Source organism: Fistularia commersonii, chromosome 15, assembly GCF_037954325.1.
Source record: "Fistularia commersonii isolate RoL2024-O1a breed Wild chromosome 15, RoL_Fcom_v1.0, whole genome shotgun sequence".
NCBI classification, from domain to species: Eukaryota; Metazoa; Chordata; class Actinopteri; order Syngnathiformes; family Fistulariidae; genus Fistularia; species Fistularia commersonii.
The window spans coordinates 6,770,461-6,785,013 of record NC_141298.1 but is presented as its reverse complement, the minus strand read 5'-3'; the positions used below and the strand labels follow the sequence as shown (position 1 = coordinate 6,785,013).

The 14,553-nt window shown below is 41.6% G+C and overlaps 1 protein-coding gene across 1 annotated transcript in view; it reads left to right on the top strand.

The window, feature by feature from the left end:
• The window catches only part of gpr68 (G protein-coupled receptor 68), a 28,360-nt gene that overhangs the window by 1,210 nt on the left and 12,597 nt on the right, over nt 1–14,553 (top strand). Inside the window, exon 2 of the mRNA XM_086161026.1 lies at nt 3,120–3,250. The gene's annotated coding sequence lies outside the window, so the exon portion shown is untranslated. The remainder of the gene's footprint in view (nt 1–3,119; nt 3,251–14,553) is intronic.

The window sequence follows — 14,553 nt, the reverse complement described above, 5'->3', positions numbered from 1 at the left end:
TTTTTATTTCCCAGATTGTAAGGAATGGACAAATAAAGTGAGGGCTGCCACGGTATTGATAAAAGCAAGGTGTTACATCACTATATTTGGACGAGCTAAAATAAGATCTATGAATTTTTTTTGGTGTCAATTTGTGCCTAGTTTTCTAAGGAAGAACTGGCTGACAGCAAGCAACCTCTGTCACACAGAGCCTCTTGTCCCTGTGCGGATCCTTAGATTTTGAGGTGTGGTACAAAAAAGATCCACAAGACAAGTGCACATAATGAGAGTCTGGTCCAACAGATAAATCCCATAGTTCATCATTCATTATCTGTAACCTCTCCAGGGGGGCTGGAGCCTATCCCAGCTGTCATTGGGCATTCTCTTCCACTTTTTGCTTGTTTGGTCTGTCAGCTATTTGTTTTTTGTCAGATTTTCTTTCAAGTTTGCAAACAAGACAAGACAGCAACTTATGTATAGGGGTGTGAAATGATGAGCTCAGAGGCACCCAGCAGCTCTGCAGGGCTGAGAGATGTGGCGAGTCAGGTGATCATTGCAACTAACAATTGTTGGCGCTGGTGTAAATTTGTAAGTCCACTACGAGTCACATTCGGTGACTCTTTAAAAGTAAACAAAACCTCCACCTAATATGTTTTTTGTGACAGTGCTTGTTTGGCCAGCAAAACTGCATAATCACTGTAATGACAAAAAAAAAAAAACGGCCGGTCATTTCTCCCGCCTATGCTTTGACATGAATGTAAGACCTTTTCTCAAACAACCCTCTGAATCAATCCAGTTCCCCTTCTCTGATGTAAAAGAAAACTTGATTTGCATAAATGAGGTTGTAAATGTCTGGAATTTCTGTCATTTTGTACTTGACAAGGGAAAGGAGAACAAAAATGATCTTTGTTTTTTCCTCTCTTCCTCTTGTCAAAAAGCATAATTTAGTCAAAATATATTGATTTTGAGATATATTTTGCAAGAGAAAAAGACCAATGATTGCATCATAATGAATGCTTGTCTGAAATACTGATTGACCAAGTGGACTTTAAAAAAACACTAAGGGAAATTAAGAACTTTTTTTTCAAAGCCCACACTTTTGAGTTCCAGTTATTCTTGTTCTCTTCAGAGGTCCATTGAGAATTCTTAATAGGCTCCAGTGAAAACCATTAATTTGGAATGAGTTTGATTTAAAGTAATGTGGGGTCAACGCATCGTCCAATCGCTCCAAGAAACTGTTTACCAGCAGCTGCAGGGTTTTTGCTGCGTCTCCCTTCCAGCACAAGAGTGCCAGAATGCAAACTTGGCCTTTGGTCTGCAACACTTTCTCAGTAATGAGGAATCATTTCCCCCTTTCTTTCTTTGCCTCATTGCCCACAAAGGCAGATGATCATCCAGCAGCTGTGATTATCCATCACATGGAGACTCAACTCAGGCAGAGTCGATCCCAGGACTGTCATTGCAGCAAAATAGAGTAATAGCGAACATGAAAACTTTCTGTTGGACAAACTGAATCATAATCTTCACTGTGCAGACAAAAATTGAGAGACTGGTGATTTACTGTTATGAGTCAGTTACAATGAAGAAGCACTTTGTGACTCTCAAGGGTTTCATGTAAATAAATGTGGTACTTATCCATTCCACCTGGTTTCTTTTGAGGAGTTCCAGAATGCTAGATAAATTAGGATAAACTGACCTTTTTTTTATTGGGATTTAAGTTGGAACACTGAGGAGGAGGAAAGTGGAAACACAAGATTTTCAAAAAAGTGAATCTGAATTAGAGATTGTCAAGGAGGAGGTCATTGGTGGATCCCTAATGTGTAAAGTAATATTTAGCTCTAAATAATCTTGTATATGTGCACATGAAGGAACTGATCAACCTTCTATGGAAAAACAGATTTTTTTCAAAGCATTAAAATTAGGCATCTGACTTTCATAATTTGGCCACTGGGTTGAGTCTTAAAACCAATATTTCCAACACCTCTACCCCACTTAACCTTGTTCATGTGAGTGAAACATACTCAGTCCTTAGTCTCCTCTCCTTCTGACTCAACTTATTCTGCCTCGTGGAAGTCAAGCAGCCTGTTTCTAATAAACAACACTTTGTTCATAAATTGCTAGGTCAGTTAGGTAAACCTTTATTGAAATTGAGGCAAAACTTATAAGAAATCATGGTTTGGAGTCGTAGCTCACTGCTTCACCTCATTTTAACCACAAAGGTCTTGAACCTTCCCAGGCAATAAACGTAATATAACTCATGTTAGATTTTTGTATTCAATAAGCAGCAGGGCTCAGCTCAGATCCTGAAACCTTGTGCTTTTTCCCTGTGTTACTCAGGCACCTGTTTTAATATCTTTAAAGCATCTTTGATTCCTGGCCTGCATCTGTGAGCAGTTTATTGGAGTGCAGTGGCTCTTTGTGAAAACATGAAAAACACCAACTCAGCCCCCAAGACATTGGCAAACAGGCAGTTTTTTAAGGCATAAAAAGCACTTTGAAGCTTAAGAAAGGCTGTTGATTCTTTTTCAATGAGGGCTTCTTCCTATTTTCATTTCTCCTGCTCCATTCGTTCAAGGATCGCCACAGCCAATCATCTAACCCTATTCTCTGCATCCTCCTCTCTTATATCAACAGAGATGTCCCCCTTCACCCCATCCAAAGATCTCTTTGGTCTTCCCCCAGGCCTCCTGCCTGTCAGTTCCAACCCCAGCGTCCTTCTCCCAGTATGTTCATTGTCTCATGTCAAAAACCATCTCCATCCTCGTCACTCCCCAAGAGAAGCTCTAAGTCTTCATCTCTGCCAACACCTGCTCTGCTTCCTTACTTTTCCTTAGTGCCACTGTCTGTAAACCAGATAACATTGATGGTCTCACCATCGTTAAAACACCTTTCCTTTTATTGATGAAACCCTTTTATCGCACATCACACCATGCACTCTGCCTGTTCCAACTTGCTGGCACATGTTTCTGCACCTCTTTTCCACATTGTCCCTTGCTCTGGACCGTTGACCCTAAGTACTTAAAATCAATCACCTGCTTCAACTCTACACCCCGTGGCCTCAACATTCCTCTTTTGTCCATCTCAGTCACGCACATATGTCCTGTCTTGCTCTGGCTAACCGTCATTCCTCTCTTTTCCAGGGCAAACCTCTCTAGACTCCTGTCTTACCTCATCTGTCATCCTGTCCATCACCATAATGAAGAAAAAGGGGCGCAGAGCTGATCCCTGATGCAGTCACACCTCCGCCTGGAACCCCTCTGTCATTCCTAAGGTCCAGCTCACTGCTGTCTTAACAGCTGTCATACATGTCCTGCACCCCTTCACCACTCCAGACATCATACAATGCTGCAGTTCCTCTTTCTATCATCATCTATATTGTCCCAGCTGTTGTGAAAGTATTAATAGAAGATGACCGCTGATGGTACAATACTCAAATAGTTACTGCTGTTACAGAGATGGACACCACACACACACACACACGCACACACACACACACACACACACACACAGTCAGTATTAATTGGATAATCTGTGTGGTCTAATATACCTGTAGACTGACACTATAAAATGATTCATGGAGCAGTAAACCTGTTGGTGCAGTTTGAAATTGCTGGATACCCACAGACAAAATGAGAAAACCCTCCCATCAGCACATCAATACCGATTTTTTTTCGATGCGAAAGTTTACCCTGCGTTCACACCTACGGTGTTGATACCAATTAAATGAAAAGTTGAGCGTAGTTGAGCGTAGACACAAACAACTAGGTGGGAACCTTGATGATGAAAATTTTGTGATGTGGTTGAAAACAAACTCAGTTTGTTTGCTCCGTTGCAGCTTAAGTATCTGTTGCCTTTTTTTGAGCTGACAGAAGGCTCCAAGTTTCTGTCAACCAATTAGAAGCCACATATTGTTTTGACATTTTGATTCATCTCCTCCCAGAAAGTTCAAATGTGTTTGTCGGGTGGTATTTTGCATAACTTGTTCTTTTTTGGGTTTTAGTGGATTAATTCAAACTATTTGCTGCTGTCACACTCAAATATTCACTTTGCTACTCTTTTTTTCCATCTATGTGAACTTCTATAAGATGGGCATAAGTGTAAATAAATCTTTCCTACCTCATGCCTTAACCCTGTATAATATCTCACTGATCAGTTACTGCGCTACTTCATATTTCCACTTTGCTCATTATTTATTCCTGTGTATTGGTAAATATGGAGAAACTTTTTACTTTTAAACCTCAGAGAATATTCATTTTATTTATTTTTTTGTTGTATTTTTAGCTAGCTTGTCAATGTCTTGTCCTTGTATGTCTTGCTGCTGCTGCTTAACAATTTCCCAAGCATGGGATCATTAAACACATCTCATCTCTTCTCATCATGTGGTCATCACAAAGCCAGAGGACTGTCAGAAATCTGCACATGTACTCCAGTACACACAAACCTGTATTTAACCTTCAGGATTAAATGAGCCTCAACCTCAGCCTCAATAGGGTAAGAGTAAGGCATTTGTGGTCTCAAGATATGACTCTGCTCCAAACATTTTAAGATTTTATTTGGACCATTTGTTTTGACCTTGTGTTACTTGATCAATCTGGCATCTGAGTTGGTTACACGTTGCTCTTCTTTACAGATGGTTGGACAATGATATTCACAAGTAGGGGAGCAAACCCTAAAGACCAAACTGATTTATGGCTTACTGGATGAAAAAGTGTGCCATTTTTCCAGAGGAGGGGGGAATTTTCTTATCTTGCATATTTCTGAACCTGAAAGTGTTTCTGGTCATCAACGTCATGGATAGATAAAGTTCAAGATTAGTCACCACTTTTCTGACTTCTGTAATGAATAGCATAGACCACAGTTGAATGAACACTGGATACTCAATGGAGATTCAAAACTGTCATTGTATAAAACATCGACACATCCCTGTTTTTCTATTTTCTTTACACTCATTTATTCCCAAACTTATTTTGCTTTTCCGGGGTCACAAGAAAATCCTTTGTTTATGCATTTAGACCGTCTGAAGTGTTCAGGGAATGTTAATTCAGCCCTCATATGTGTCAAGAAGATTTTGTTTAGATTGAAACAGGATTCTGGTACTTAAGTGCAGCCTTATTGCCATGTTTAAGGAAGGTGTGCCTGACTCAAACGCAAGGACACTCAGGAGGTAAGGCACTTTAAGGGGTTTATTTGATGAGGAAGGTGAATGGAGAGCTGTGCTGGGGCCACGTTGTCTCTTGGAGAATGTCACTTGGGTCTCAGGAATGAAGAGCTGGCCAAGGGTGACAGGAACCAGGGGCTGGCAAGATGAGGCCTGACCAGCCACAGGTGTGCCGGCACCCCCAGCTGGAATCATTCACCTGGTCAATCAGACTCACTGGTGGAGGGGGCTGCACCCAGAGCCCTGGACCTGGATTCCAATATCGCACCCCCCACTGGCTGCCACTTGGCGGTCAGAGCGATAATTCAAAGTAAAATGGCTGAATCCAAAGTGAAGAAGCAAGGAACCCAAGTTTAGCCCTCAGGGCCATAGCCCTCCAAATCCACAAGGTATTGACAGTGACAGGCATAGACAGTCTGTCCGCTGGAGTATGCAGGGTATCCCAAATTCCGGGCGGGTGGAAGGGGCTTGGAAGGAGGGCACAAGGTACGAGCATGGGCAGGCTTGACCTGGGACACATGGAAGGTCAGATGAACGTGGAGGCGAATCGCAGAGGGGCTGATTATGGACCTCAAATGGACCGATGAATGTAGGGGCCAATTTTGGGGAGTTGGATTTCAGGGGAATGTTGGGAGATAAGAGCCAGACCTTTTGCACAGGTGAATAGATGGGAACAGGAGTCAGCCTCTGGTCAGCAAAGCAGCGGCTTTGCTGGGAGGTGTGCTACAGCACCGCCAGCGGACCAGACGAAGATGGGGTGTCGGACCGAAGTGGTGGCGATCTGTCTCATCCGTGGGGAGGAGTGGTTGTTGGTAGCCAAGGGAGGCCTCGAAAGGGGACAGACCAGTGGCACAGGAGATGTGCGACTCATGAGCATATTCCCAGGGGTGAAAGTGGCTCCTTTCAGAGAGCTTGGCGGGTGTGAGGCATCTGAGGGCGGCCTCAGGGACTTGGGGATAATAACCTGAGGTGAGGGAGGCCCCAGCATTGAGTGTGAGGTAAAACTGCCTCTACACCTGGGAGGTGTGCTGAGGTTCATGTTTGGATAAAATTTCTTGGGGAATGCTGAGGAGATGGAAAACATGCTTGAATAATAGTTGGGGTGTTTGAAGGGCTGATGGGGGAAAGGTACCACGCCTTGGGGAACTGGTCCACAATGGTGAGGATGGTGGCCATCCCTGAGAAGGGGGAAGGCCAGTGACAAAGTCGTTGCCAATATTTGACCAGGGTCTCTTCAGTATTGTCAGAGGTTGAAGGAGTCCTGCAGTTGGTTGATGGGTGGACTTGTTGCATGTGACACGCGAGAACATAGTCCTTGATGTCCTTCTGGATGGATGGCCACCAGAAGCTGCGGTTTATTAGGGCAATGGTTCAGCTGATACTTGGAGGGGCAGAAAACCTGGAGGAGTGGGCCCAGTGGATGAGATGAGAGCAGGCCAAGGTGGGGACACATGTCTTGCTGGATGGACCAGTTCAGGGTCTGGTTCCATCTGGAGTGCCTGGTTGACGACATCTTCAATGGCCCAAGAGAGACCCCCAACAGTGCAGTTGGCCAGCAGGATGGACGCTGGGGTCTTGTCTGTGTCATCTGAGTAGAACTGACGATAAAGAGTATCGGGCTTGGTGCACTTCGGGCACCTGGACGATACGTCAGCTTCTTCGGGATTAGTGGGTGGTAAACTTAGTGGGATGGCACTCTGCGGGCAACATGATAGGCAGTTAGATAACCATGATTGGACTCTGAGCTCAGACCAGTTAAGGTGCGGGTTGAACGATGGTTGAGTGTGACATGGGGAAGATGTAGAAGGGTATTTGTTCATGGTGGTTTCCAGAAATCATCAACTCTAAGGGCTTGGTCTTGTGGATGATCCGAGGTAAGGCTCTACCGTTTAGAGCAGAAACGTTCAGTGGTGTGAACAGAGGAATGGTTTCAATGTTGGACTGCAGGACAGAAAAGTGTTCGATCACATTCTGCTCCCAGGTCTGACTGACCTGCATTGGTTCTGGATTCAGGGTGGGTGACATGTGTCTTGGACGGGGGAAAGAACGGAGAAGATGAGTGGTTAGTCCTGTGCATGACCTGTCGTCTGCTTCTCTCCTTGTTTCACTCCCTTAGACAATTATCAAGGAGGATAGCTTAAGATATTAGTCCATCCAGGGTTTCAGGTTCATCCAAGGAAGCCAATTCATCCTTTAAGGAGTCATTAAATGCGTGAAAAAATGTTCTCCTAAATTCGGGAGTGTTCCACCCAGATGCAGCAGCAAATGCTCTAAATTCAATGGAAAATTCAGAAACCGTTCTCTGACCTTGTTTAAGATTGCTTGACGGGGCAGTGTGTGATCAGAATCCTCACTGAGGCCTATTTGAATTCTTGAATGAATTCCTTAAAAGCAGGAGGGATCCTGGAAACAGGCCCATCTTAAGGCTTTGCCAGAAAAGAGTCCAAAGACAAATGAAATCTTGGCATCATCGTGGAGGAAGCAATGTGGTGAGCGATTGATGGCCAGGGTTCACTGCTAGAGAAACCCCCCACATGGGGGGTGAGCTGGCATCTCGGGAAGTGGTGAGGGCCTGGGAGCCTGGCGGAGCAGTGGGGGCCACTGTAGGTGAAGGAGATGGGCTAGACCGGAGGATCAGAAGCAGCTGAGTGAGGTGATCCAACCGCTGGTTAGTCCTATCTTGTTGACTTGACTGAGAGACCGGGCAACAGCATCATGTGAGTGGATAAGAGAACTCTGTCAGATAGGGCTCTCCTGAGAGTGCCTGCGGGGTCAGAATGGCCAGATTGTTCTGTCATGTTTAAGGAAGGTGTGCCTGACCCAAATGCAAGGTAGGGCATCTTAAGGGGTTTATTTGACAAGGAAGGTGAATCAAGAGCTGTGTTGGTTCTGGGTTGTCTCCTGGGGAATTTCATAGGAGTCTTAGGAACTAGGAGCTGGCCAGGGGTGACAGGAAGGGCTGGAAAGGAGATGCATCAGAGGTCACAGGAACTAGGAGCTGGTGAAGAAGCGCAAAACAAAGAATGCAGGGAGTAATGAACTACCAAGAAACAAACAATCTGGCACCGAAGTGCTGGCAGCAGGCCCCTCTTATCCTCTGCTTGACAAGGCCTGATCAGCAGCAAGTGGAATCATTCACCTGCTCAATCAGGCTCACTGGTGGAGGGGGCTGCACCCAGAGCTGGAGCTCCAGATCGCAATATGTAACTGTGGGCAGGTGACAACAGTTAACCATCTGTTTACCCATAAGATGCTTGATGACGTATTTCCCCAGCAAGAAAAAGAAAAGGTTAGACACTGAGATGTGAGTTGATGTTTGAGATGAGACCACCTTATCGAAGAAGGATGTGATTTATAGTTCTGTGTAGTTTCACGATGCGGAAGGTGTCAGGTCTAGTTCCAACCTGCAGAATATGGGACTGGCAATACTGATGTTATTGATGAAGGTTGACCTGACAGAGCTGCATGTCAGAGGAAGACGAATGACTGCGATGGCAGTATGTTGCCCATAGCAATGATAGAACATTGGATTTACGAGCTGCTGATGTTGCCATGGTTACCATTGTCTGGGTCACTGATCAAGCTGCAGCAATGTTATTCTACCTTCCTCAGGAATAAATATTAGGCTACTGACCTGAAGGAAATTGGTTAATTTGTTAATCCTGGTGTCTAAACCAATACATCATGCTAAATGTGAATTGCTGTTTGCGTAATACAAGTAACTATAATCCTAACCTGCAGGTTCCTCATTATGCTATGTCAAACAATGGTCTGCCTTAAATCAGTTTATGAGTTGGATAATTGCTCATGCAAACACATTTGTAATACCAGTAATTCCATACAGTACTACAACTTCCATATCTTAATGACCTACCCGCAGGTTTAAAAGTACCTGTCCATCCTTTCAGATCTGTCCACAAGCACTGTCAATGCTGTTTTTAAAGGAGTCTTGCTTAAGATTTAGCAGTGTCTCGTAGTCAATTTACAGATGGGAGCATGCACTGAGAGAATGGCTTCTCTACCTTCTTTTAATGATGATTCGGGGCTTGTTCTTGTTTAGTCAAGAGAAAGAGCTGTGATTAAAAAGTAAACAACAGACCACAGAGGCAGTGCAGGGTTTTTAAAGAGGCAAATAAAACCCCAATATTGATTTTGCAAATTATTATTTATTTGAAATATTTCCCGAGATGCGTTCAGAAGGGGGGCATGAAACAGCTTTCCTACATGAGTGCAGTGTACAACCACTTTTTTTATAATGTATCGCTGAACATTAGTGGTTACTAATTGAAGTCACATCAAATTTAACTACCTGGTAGGGTCAAAGCAAATGATTTTGATTTGTCTGTGGTTACAAAGAGCAGAATATTCCAATGGCTGCAGCGGCAACAACATGTTTTACTATGTATGAGGTCACCGTACAATTGGTACGTATTAATAGTTTCTAAAATGTTGTTGAAGAATTAGCTTCATAGTTTGCTCCCCTTGTCACAATTTTTTATTTTTGTGCTATTTTTCACAGTACATCGAAATCTGTTGAGGATCTGAATCGGATGTGATGCTGCTGCTAAAATGCAGTTTGGACTTGGTTGTGATTTAGTTGCAATAAACATAAGACTTGTCCGCAACACCAATGTGTTAAGTAAACAAAGTTTGCATTATCAAAATCCTTTTCCATTCTCTCTGTGCCGGCATTGCTCATGTCACCATGACGACTAACCAACCCATTTAAATGATGAGCTGAGCTGATGTACAGAACTTGATAGTTGAATCAATGCTAAAATGGTTTCTGTGACAAATGTCTGCAAAGAGGATGTCTTCAAAGTAGTTTTCTGTATCTTAGATAATCATTTTACTTTTTTGAGGTCAATGCAGAAATGCAGCTGAAATGATAAGATCAGAGGAAAATCTGTCATAAACGAAGGGCTCACTTACTCTGTTGTGGACACACGCACACACACACACACACACACACACACACCTCAAAGCCCAAAGACAATTTCTATGTAATTACAAAACTGCCTTGCAAAAACAGGATATGAATAGTGGTTCGCATCACACTTGCGGAATGCTGACATTGAACCCAGACTTCATTGAGGCTTCCCTTCTTTTTCAGTTGTGGCTGTTGCTCAAGGCTAAAGCTTATAAGGCATTGATATCACAGCTAATTCACTTTTCAATGCTTTACAAACAGTGGTTGTACAACTCTGTGGGTACGTGTGTAAACTCTGTACACGAAACCATCAGCAAGCTGGCAGAGGTGGTGGCTTCATTTTGTAATAGTTTTGTAAACAACTGTTTTAAATATTGCCTTATTTTAGGATGGGAAATGTGACCTTCCATAGCTTAATAGGCTTTTAAGTGATGAAAAACACAGAAATTTGCATATCTTATTACTTGCAATGAACTCTGCATTAAAGGCTAGGTGTCACTCAGTAGAGATTGAACTGCTGAAAAAAGGCCCAACTACAGTATATGTTGTCTTTTTACTATATGAGAGATGTTGTCACATCAGTGAAAATGTGGATTAAAAATTAGTTGCAAAGTGGTGATTGTTGCAATATGTTGCTTATACTAACAGTGACACTTGCAGGATCATTGCTAATTTATGTAGAAGGCTTCAATGTTTATATTGTGTGTGTATAGGATGTTAAGGATTCAGCGCTCTGTTTATTTGCGCTGACAATGATTCCCAGTTGGTGGCTCAAGGAGGCTAACAGGGGGGAAAAACATCAGCTTGCACAATAGCAGTTACAACTTTTCCCTCATCATTGATTCAATTAATCTCTCAGCCTCTCACTTCACTTTCTGCCAAAAATTCTTCACACAAGGTTCACTTGTGTGATATCATTATTTACCTTTATGAACCGCTCTGACAACATACACATATGGTTTAATTTTTTTCCAATTATCCAAAATAAACCAAAGTGTTTGGAGGTCTTGATTTATGACCAGATCTCACAGTAAATTGTGAACACAGTCTCAGCTGTGTAGTTGAGAATGTAAGGACATCATCAAAACCCCTGCATCTGATTACAGTTTGGAGATTCAAGATAAACTGTCAAAATATCTATGCATTTGAAGTAACATTTTGCCATCAAGATTTCTAGAGGGAAACAGGAAGTCAAACAGTTCTTGTTATAAAGTGGTAGTTCACTTTGGCAATGTGCTGTCTGAGGAGAGTTTTAGAGAAGCAATGACAGTACATTGCATCACTTGTCTGGTTTCCTCATTATTAACAGAATTTTGAAGCAAGGTGATATGTCAGACATAAACATGAACGGAACGTGAAAGCACTAGTTCTGACAATGTTGACCGTTGCATAGTTTTTACTGTGTTTTCCTTGTGGGAGCTAATCTGTCTGTTAATGGCATTCATGCAGTTGCTCATTATTGTAACTTACTATGGCTTTTTGCAATATTGTACTGATATTAAAGCAACATCACTTCAACTGCTAAGTATTTGTTCTGGCAGTATGAAACTACTGGAATAATTGCGATTTTAGCAGCAGAATTAAATATCAGCTAGGTAAATCCACACGGGTTACAGTTAAAGTAATACTTGTATTGTACTATGAGCAATTCACCTTTAAATTTCAGCAGAGTGCCATGGGTTCACTGTCTTTTCTGTATGCAATGATGCCTTAAATCCTAACATTTCCATCTTACTGATTTCCTTAACAGGTCCGGCTATTAGCGACACCTTCCTTCGATCAGTAACCAATATTATAGACTATGTGCGACTTACATGTTAAAAACTCACTTAAAATGTTTCTGCTTTAACCTGCAACAAAATTTGTGAAACAGGCAATGAAAATATCAGGTGTTTTTTTTTTTTTGCCGATGCAAAGGATCATCCTCACTGTATTGCTGAGGTTGTGAGAGGAGTTCAACACCTGACTTTGGAAAGTAGGAAAAATCTCTGAATTTGCACTAAGTATTCATGCATTCAAGCCACAGCAACACAAGTTAGTCTGACTTTAAATGGCTGTAAAGTTTATCCATCTTTGTATTTTAAGATAAAGACACAGTCGGAGACATAATTCATGTGTGGTGTGTTCAAGTGACTAAACTGTTTAATCCGATGTTATTATCTACTGGTAACCATTCTAAGAAATTCAATTTAGGTTCTATCGACTGAATTGTCAATTTCAGAAGCTATTCATAATCTCAGTTCACTCTCAGGTCACTTCTATATCTGACTGTCGACGGACGTTCTAGAAACAAAAACTCCTCAGTTATATGTGCAATAATTCACTCAACTAAATAGCATACAGTAGAACAAGTAAGCCAAGCAAACAAACAATTGAAAAATACTAAAAAAGCAAAATATTGTTTTCTTTGGCAGGTTTTGGAGAGGCATAATATTTCGGTCACATTGAGTAGAGAGTAGATAGTGTAAGTTGAGGTTACCGAGGCTGGACTGTTGATATTGAAATATTTATGTATTTGTGCATGAGCCACTTTTTTATTTATGAGTTTTATTTCCTTCCAGGGGACAATATCATGAAGTTGTGCACATCAATCCAAAGGTGAAGATATGGGATTTTTTTTGTTGAGGGTTTGGTCAAAGAACAAACTTGCTGTGACTGCACAAGCAGCAGCGGAAGCACAGTTTGCCACATTAAGACTGGCTGTAGCAGTAAGGTTTTCAGGAGTTTATGATTATGATGTCTGGACTGGTATTCTGTGCAAGAAATCAACAGTAAATACCATAGAGAAATGGTCATGCGTGAGCGGTTTCAATATTGCAACAAATCTACTTGCTGGCACATAGAGGAATTGTGCTGATGCGTTATGGTATAATAAATACATTGAGCTAACAGCTAACAGCCATCAGCCTCAACATGACCTCAAGAAAATGAATTCTATTTCTTTCCCTATTTTGTCCTTAGAAGCTAAAAGCCTTAGATAATAAAATAAGTCCATTTCTGTTGATGTTGTATGGAAAACTATTTTTAAATAGCTAGAGCTGTGTATTGTAGGGGGGAAAAAAAAAACTTTTTTCCAAGCCCCTTTTCCATACTGCAATAGCAACATGAAACTTATACCATAATATGAAATATATACATTCACATAAATAAATGTGTGTTTGTGTGTGTGTGTGTGTGTGTGTGTGTGTGTGTGTGTGTGTGTGTGTGTGTGTGTGTGTCTGAGAGCGAGGGAGTGAGAGATACTTTATAGTTAATGTTTATTGTTTATTGTTTATTTATTGTGCACTTAACTGTTAATGTCTACTCTAGTATTATTATTTTGTTCATTTCATGTCACCGGGGGAAAGTGAGAAATTAGGAATACAGGAATACAAGGAATACAAATTCCTTTGTATGTCTAGTATATATGGTGAAATTGACTATAGAGCTGACTTTGAACATTAAACTTGAACCTACTGGTTCTGCTTTTTGGGGCCCCTAAGCTGTCAAAATGTCAAACCAGCGATGGCCCTGATGTGAGCAGTCTCTGATAATGTTTTTGTCCCTGCTGAGATAGTATTTATTAGAGATTTCCTGTGGAGATGGGAGGGAGTAACCCATTTTTTTTTTTTGTGTGCATTTTGTTTATTATTTATAATGTGTACAATGGCTGTTGTAATGCTCTGGACCCTAAGAGTGACTTTTTTGTTCTATGTTTATGCATTCGAATAGGTATAGTATGATAGCATACCTGTTACCTGTTAAATTAATTTAAACATAATATTATCCAGAACCACTTATCTAACCTGATGTAACTTCAGTTTTAATACAGATCTTTAAAGTCTTTGGGCCCAAACTCTCTCTGTGATTTCAGTTGTTGACATCGAGATGTAACAATTTGTCATTCAAGGATATTAAGTGTCCTTAACGCATTACGATATTTTCAGATTAAGTTTGGTAGAGAGAGGACACAGAGCACAGGACGCAGTTGTGGGTTTCACAGGAAGCCCAATATGGCAACGCTCCTCGTCGGGCCACAGAGTATCACCATGGTATTATAAAATGCCCTTTGAGGTTTCTACTTTTTGTTCTTTAGAGCGAGATCTCTTTCAATATGGGGCTAAAAGATGAACTTATTCAATTTCTTCATTGTAATGCCATACCTTTTGTTACATCCTCATTACATGGAGTATATTAAAAAAGGCTGTTAGTGCATGGATGGAAACATCGAGTAATTCTAGTTTGCCTTTGGACCATTGTTTTATTACAACACAACTGGCAAGGCATCCCATTAAGTCTGAAGACCTCACTTTGGCCTCTTCCCCATTTTGGTCTCATAGGCGCGTTGTGATGTCCTTCTTCTCCTTTCATTCCTCTCCTTTTCCAGCACATACCTACACCTCTCTAGGTTTTCCTTGACCTGTTCTCTGCTACATATCCCAATGTCATCTGCAAACATCATGGTCCAAGGAGATTCCTGTCTAACCTAATCAGGAGTCTCACCTCC